At 43.0% G+C, this 7,004-nt stretch overlaps 1 pseudogene; it reads left to right on the top strand.

Moving 5' to 3' along the window:
- Positions 1-530: 530 nt before the first annotated feature.
- Positions 531-1,817, top strand: LOC118473096 (uncharacterized; annotated as a pseudogene).
- Positions 1,818-7,004: the final 5,187 nt, after the last annotated feature.

Genomic DNA, 7,004 nt, shown 5'->3' with positions numbered 1-7,004 from the left:
GCACGCTCTTGTTCATTTCTTGACTTCTCAAGTTAGGTAAAATAAATCCCACCATATAAGTCAAGCCAAAAGACCCTTGGACTTACAATGTGGTACTATTGGTATTCTCCACTATTACAAACCATAGAGTTTATTCGATAAATGGGTCAAGCCCATAAAAGATCCAACAAACACAGTGCCGCCAAATTGCAGGATAAGATCAAGTGGTTTTAGGAGTCGCTGTTAGATCTAAAAAAAATTATCAGGTCCTAATTAGCTTAAATCAGGCCCTATTTTGTTTTTAAGGTCCAATTATAGGAGTATCTTGGAGATGCTCTAAAAAGTTTAAATTGTAAACTTTTTGTCACAATTCAAGAGAAATGTTGTAAAACTCATGGGAAACGTGCAACAAAAACACCATTTCACTTGAATTGAGTTGATGTAATTTTTCTGATTCAATTAACTACTGAACTAAACTAGCAAAGCAGACACGAAGCGGATCGTGAGGAACTAAACAGCAATTTTCATTATTATTTCCGCTATATCTCCCCGAAATTCGAATTGCCATCATACACAATATTAGCAGTTAGCACAGTTTTTGTCAATATGATTTTCAAAAGTATGTGCTGAGGCAGACTCCAAAGGCTAGATCCTGGCAAATCCTTGATGTAGTTAGATCAGAACACATGCAATCCATTCAAGCGAGTGCGAGGTCGATCAGGTTGTCCATCAGGTGCAATGCTTCGATTTCATCAGAGGTCAAGACTGACTCGATACCTAAAAGGACAAAGTTAAGCGTGCGCGTGGAGCAGATTATTGTAAGATGAGGAACATGACAGGTCACATGATCAGACAAACAGTGGGATACTAATTTTCACTCTCTTGTCTGATGGTCCAAGTACATACACTTTGGGCTGCCAGTCTTGAGATGTATGCAAGTGGACACTCCTCTTGTTCATTATTTCCGTCGCATCTGCATGTGTCCCTTCTTAAATAAACACATAGCATAGTGTAAACTGAGTCAGCCACACCCAAATCTGGTTCAAGTGCCAAGATCACTGAGCTGTTGTCGTGTTTCCAGCCAGCCACGCCAACATTACATCCAGACTTAGACCTTGTGTTCAAAGAGTGTGAACATTTGTAAGATGAAGCTTGGGATTGGGAGCCAAAGAAGAGGAGAAGGATTCAGCAAAGTCCTCAAGGAGCAGAGGTCAAGGCTTTATAGGGCCTAATTGGTTGCGGTGCCCAACTCAGCCTAGTTGCTCTTTGTAGCTAGGCTGAGATGAGAAGATCCCAACAGGCCAACTTGCGTTGTTTGGTTTCATTTCCTAGGTCGTCCTGGCAATATCAAGAATTTGTTTGGTTGCCTGCCCGCATGACCTGATTCAGGCACTAGCCTGTTTGGTTGGTCGAGTTTATCCTTGAGCCCAACTACACAATTAGCGCCAACTATGCCTTTTTGACGCCAACTGTGTGTGTTTGGCGGCAAACTATGCAAATACTATTTAGTTTTGCCTTCAAATTCAATTTAGCCCATCAAATTCAAAACACACAATAATGTCCCAAACCAGATTACACTATATCATTAATTGAACGTTTACAAATTCATACAAGATTACACGGACAAATCATACATTCAAGATTAAGTACTAATACATTAGTAGTTCCAATGTTCTACCGAACCACCAGATTACATTATCTTGAATCTTGGGTGGAACAGACAACCAAACAACCCACATGTTGGCTAGGTTAGACCTGGTTGGGGGTTGGGCCACCCAACCAATCACACCCAAATTATCTCGTGATGCGTCGTTATGCTCATCCGGTGTCGTGATTGACGATGAACAATTTTGGTTATTGATTTCTTCTCTGTTCTTCCAGCTCTAGTGTTGTTGCTTTTTTCTTCCCAGGCTGTCAGCTAACAGAACAGTAGGGAAATGTTTTATATAGATAGATATAAACACTTCCAATTTTTTACAACATGTATCGATATTACTCCTTATGTCAAGTGTAACCACTTTTTATTCTGGCACCATAATATAAGGTGTGCTCTCTCTAAACATATGTAAATGCAGTAATATTAGTGTTGGGAAAATTAAATACATTTCTTGGTCTTTGAACCAAAAGTGATTACACCTTATATATTAGGACGGAGCGAGTAATTTATACAATATCAAAAGACGTAGGTTCTAAAGATACTTTTCCCCGAAAAACCTTGCAAAGGGGTCAAGTTTTTAACGAGGCCGAAGAGGTGACGTGTACCTAAAAGTCAATAAAGGTACTTTCCCCGAAAAAGAAAAACAATATATTTGGTGGCAGGGGATCAAGATTAAAAAGTCCTACCCTCAAGAGACCAATACAAAGGTAAAGTTTTATCACCAAGTAAAGGTGAAAAACTACAAAATCGTTCCTAACCGAATGTAGAGCTAAAGTTTTATCACTAAGTAAAGGTGAAAAAGCTCAGAAATCTTTTCTAAGGGAATGCAAAGCTAAAGTTTCAACACCAAGTAAAGGTGAAAAAGCTCTGAAGTCGTTCTTAAGGTAATGCAGAGCTAAAGTTTTATCACCAAGTAAAGGTGAAAAAACTCTGAAGTCATTTCTAAGGGAATGCAAATCTAAAGTTTCATCACCAAGTAAAGGTGAAAAAGCTCCGAAGTCTTTTCTAAGGGAATGCAGAGATGTGGTCTAAAGAAAAAAACTCTGAAGTCATTCCTAAAGGAATGCAGAGCTACGCTTTGTTCCAGGTGATAAGAAGGGAAGGTTCTTTTCGCCTTCGGCTCAAAATACCAGTAAAGTTCAGTTTCACACTTAACAATGTGCATAAAAGTAGATAGAAAAGATAATGAAGAGCCAACTATTATATTACATAAAGTATGACATTATATTACAATAAGCAGCATTTCAGCTGCATTAATTGTTTGTGAAAGGGAATTAGGCTTACACCTATTTCCTAATTGATTTTGGTGGTTGAATTGCCCAACACAAATAATTGGACTAACTAGTTTGCTCTAGTCTATAAGTTCTACAGGTGCCAAAGGTTCACAATAAGCAAATAAAAAGACAAAGAAAAGGGTTCAAACAAAGAGAACAAGGGACAACCGAAGTGTGCCCTGGTCTGGCGCACCGGACTATCCGGTGTGCCACCGGACAGTGTCCGGTGCACCAGGGAACTCCAAGCTGAATTCAACACCTTCGGGAATTCTCAGAGGCGCTCCCCTATAATTCACGGGCTGTCCGGTGTACCACCGGACAGTGTCCGGTGCCCCAGGGGAGAGCGGCTCTGAACTCGCCAGCTTCGGGAATCCACTCCGCTATAATTCACCGGACATGTCCGGTGCACACCGGACTGTCCGGTGAGCCAGCGGAGCAACGACTACTTCGCGCGCAACGGTCGACTGCAACGCATTAAATGCGCGTCTGCGCGCGCAGAGGACAGAGCACGCGCGGGTGGCACACCGTACAGTCTACAGGACTTGTCCGGTGCACCACCGGACAGCCAGGCGGGCCCACAAGACAGAGCTCCAACGGTCGGAACCCAACGGCCTGGTGACGTGGCTGGCGCACCAGACTGTCCGGTGCGCCATGCGACAACAGCCTCCACCAAACGGCTAGTTTGGTGGTTGGGGTAATAAATACCCCAACCACCCCCACATTCAAGTCATCCAAGTTTTCTACCTTCCAACTACTTACAAGAGCTCTAGCATTCAATTGTAGACACACCCAAGTGATCAAATCCTCTCCCAATTCCACACAAAGCTTTAGTGATTAGTGAGAGAGATTTGTTGTGTTCTTTTGAGCTCTTGCGCTTGGATTGCTTCTTTCTTTCACTCTTTCTTACGAACAACTCAATTGTAACCAAGGCAAGAGACACCAATTGTGTGGTGGTCCTTGCGGGGAAGTTTGTTCCCGTTTGATTGAGAAGAAGCTCACTCGGTCCGAGGGACCGTTTGAGAGAGGGAAAGGGTTGAAAGAGACCCGATCTTTGTGACCACCTCAACGGGGAGTAGGTTTGCGAGAACCAAACCTCGGCAAAAACAAATCCGCGTGTCACACACTTTATTCGCTTGCGATTTGTTTTGCACCCTCTCTTTTGGACTCGATTATATTTCTAACGCTAACCCGACTTGTAGTTGTGATTAAGTTTGTAAATTTCAGATTCGCCCTATTCACCCCCCCCCCCCCCCCGTCTAGGTGACTTTCAATTGGTATCAGAGCCCGGTGCTTCATTAGAGCCTAACCGCTCGAAGTGATGTCGGGAGATCACGCCAAGAAGGAGATGGAGACCGGCGACAAGCCCACTACAAGCCACGGGAAGGCTTCATCAGAAGAGTCCCGAAACAAAGGGAAGGGGAAGGAGAAGAAATCCTCTTCCCACAAGTCGCATCGGAGTGGCGACAAGAAAAAGAAGATGAGGAAGGTGGTCTACTACGAGACCGATACTTCATCACCTTCCACCTCCGGCTCTGACGTGACATCCGTCACTTCTAAGCGCCATGAGCGCAAGAAGTTTAGTAAGATCCCCTTACGCTATCCTCGCATTCCTAAACATATGCCTTTACTTTCCGTCCCATTAGGCAAACCACCAACGTTTGATGGTGAAGATTATGCTAGGTGGAGTGATTTGATGAGATTTCATCTAACCTCACTCCACAAAAGTATATGGGATGTTGTTGAGTTTGGTGTACAGGTACCATCCGTAGGGGATGAAGATTATGATGAGGACGAAGTGGCCCAAATCCAACACTTCAACTCCCAAGCCTCAACTATACTCCTCGCCTCTCTAAGTCGAGAGGAGTATAATAAGGTGCAAGGGTTGAAAGGTGCTAAGGAGATTTGGGACACGCTAAAGACCGCGCACAAAGGAGACGAGGTGACCAAAATCACCAAGCGGGAAACGATCGAGGGGGAGCTCGGTCGCTTCCGACTTCGCCAAGGGGAGGAGCCACAAGACATGTACAACCGGCTCAAAACCTTAGTGAATCAAGTGCGCAACCTCGGGAGCAAGAAATAGGATGACCATGAAATGGTCAAGGTTATTCTAAGATCCCTCGTTTTTCTTAACCCTACGCAAGTTCAATTAATTCAAGGGAATCCTAGATATATACTAATGTCTCCCGAGGAAGTAATCGGGGATTTTGTGAGCTTTGAATTGATGATCAAAGGCTCAAAGAAGATCAACGAGCTTGACGGCCCCTCCACGTCCGAAGCAAACCGGTCGCGTTCAAGGCGACAGAAGAAAAGAAGGAGGAATCTACTCCAAGTCGAACACCCATCGACGCCTCCAAGCTCGACAACGAGGAGATGGCGCTCATCATCAAGAGCTTCCGTCAAATCCTCAAGCAAAGGAGGGGGAAGGATTACAAGCCCCGCTCCAAGAAAGTGTGCTGCAAATGTGGTAAGCCCGGTCACTTTATAGCTAAATGTCCATTATCAAGTGATAGTGACAGGGATAACGACAAGAAGGGGAGAAGAAAGGAGAAGAAGAGATACTACAAGAAGAAGGGCGGCGATGCCCATGTTTGCCGGGAATGGGACTCCGACGAGAGCTCCACCGACTCCTCCTCCGACGAGGACGCCGCAAACATCGCCGTCACCAAGGGTCTTCTCTTCCCCAACGTCGGCCACAAGTGCCTCATGGCAAAGGACGACAAAAAGAAGAAGGTTAAATCCAAATCCTCCACTAAATATGAGTCCTCTAGTGATGATAATGCTAGTGATGAGGAGGATAATTTGCGTACCCTTTTTGCCAACCTTAACATGCAACAAAAGGAAAAATTAAATGAATTGATTAGTGCTATTCATGAGAAGGATGATCTCTTGGACACCCAAGAGGACTTTCTTATTAAAGAAAATAAGAAGCATGTTAAGGTTAAAAATGCTTATGCTCTAGAAGTTGAAAAATGTGAAAAGTTATCTAGTGAGCTAAGCACTTGCCATGAGACTATTGACAACCTTAGAAATGAGAATGCTAATTTGTTAGCTAAGGTTGATTCAAATGTTTGTGATGTTCCAATTCCAAATCTTAGAAATGATAATGTTGTTTTTCTTGCTAAGATTGAAGAATTGAACATTTCTCTTGCTAGCCTTAGAAATGAAAATGAAAAATTGCTTGCTAAGGCTAAAGAATTAGATGTTTGCAATGCTTCCATTTCCGACCTTAGAAGTAAGAATGATATATTACATGCTAAGGTTGTAGAATTAAAATCTTGCAAACCCTCTACATCTACCGTTGAACATACTACTATTTGCACTAGATGTAGAGATGTTAACATTAATGCTATTCATGATCACATGGCTTTAATTAAACAACAAAATGATCATATAACAAAATTAGATGCTAAAATTGCCGAGCATGACTTAGAAAACAAAAAAATTAAATTTGCAAGAAGCATGCTTTATAGAGGGAGACGCCCTGACATCAAGGATGGCATTGGCTTCCAAAGGGGAGACAATGTCAAACTTAATGCCCCTCCTAAAGTATTGTCTAATTTTGTTAAGGGCAAGGCTCCCATGCCTCAGGATAACGAGGGTTACATTTTGTACCCTGCCGGTTATCCCGAAGCAAAATTAGGAGAATTCACTCTAGGAAGTCTCACTCTGGCCCTAATCATGCTTTTATGTATAAGGGTGAGACATCTAGCTCTAGGCAACCAACCCGTGCTAAGTTGCCTAAGAAGAAAACTCCTAGTGCATCAAATGATCATAATATTTCATTTAAAACTTTTGATGCCTCTTATGTCTTAACTAACAAATCCGGCAAGGTAGTTGCCAAGTTTGTTGGGGGCAAACACAAGGGTTCAAAAACTTGTGTTTGGGTACCCAAAGTTCTTGTTTCTAATTCCAAAGGACCCAAAACAGTTTGGGTACCTAAAACCAAGAACTAAACTTGTTTTGTAGGTTTATGCATCCGGGGGCTCAAGTTGGGTAATCGACAGCGGGTGCACAAACCATATGACAGGGGAGAAAAAGATGTTCTCCTCCTACAAGAAAAACCAAGATCCCCAACGAGCTATCACATTCGGGGA

The sequence above is a fragment of the Zea mays genome, chromosome 8 (assembly GCF_902167145.1).
Source record: "Zea mays cultivar B73 chromosome 8, Zm-B73-REFERENCE-NAM-5.0, whole genome shotgun sequence".
In the NCBI taxonomy this organism is placed as follows: domain Eukaryota; kingdom Viridiplantae; phylum Streptophyta; class Magnoliopsida; order Poales; family Poaceae; genus Zea; species Zea mays.
Note: the sequence above shows the minus strand (reverse complement) of the source record. Positions and strands in the feature narration are given on the sequence as shown.